The sequence below is a fragment of the Vanessa atalanta genome, unplaced genomic scaffold, assembly GCF_905147765.1.
Source record: "Vanessa atalanta unplaced genomic scaffold, ilVanAtal1.2, whole genome shotgun sequence".
Lineage (NCBI taxonomy): Eukaryota > Metazoa > Arthropoda > Insecta > Lepidoptera > Nymphalidae > Vanessa > Vanessa atalanta.
The window spans coordinates 1,861-2,500 of NW_025919935.1; positions in this window are offsets into that span (position 1 = coordinate 1,861).

Consider the following 640-nt stretch of genomic DNA (forward strand, 5'->3'; position numbering starts at 1 on the left):
TTCGAACGGAATGTATTTTTTTTTTTATTATTATTATTATTTTATTATGTTTCTCATATTCGATCTGATATCATAAGACGACGAACCCCAGAACACGCAGCCCTATCCGAACCCCCCCCCTCCCCCTCCCCAACCCCCTCCCCCCCAACTGACACCCCAAACCCTCCAAAATCTCCAAAACTTCGATTATTTTGTTCTATATTTTTATAGATAGTATATGATTATATGATATTATGCAACGTCAATGCAACAACAACGACAACAACAACAACAACAACAACAACAACAAAAAAAAAAAAAAGAAAGAAAGTTGTATCTTCGTTTATTTAAATTTCACCGGTATTCGTTTATCGAAAAAAAAAAAATTTATAATTAAAATTATTATATTTTATAATTAAAATAATAATTATGACGATGACGAATAAATATAATAATAATAATAATAAAGAACATGACGCGATTTACGAATGCGTAAATAATGTTAATAATATAATTTTTAAGTTTCATATCAGTCTTGATACCTTAAAATATGTATAATGAAGTAATAAATAAATATAAATTATCTTTAAAAAAATATCCTGACATAAATGTATTGAATCTCTATAAAAAAATTAAAAAATAATCTAACGAACGCAACGAG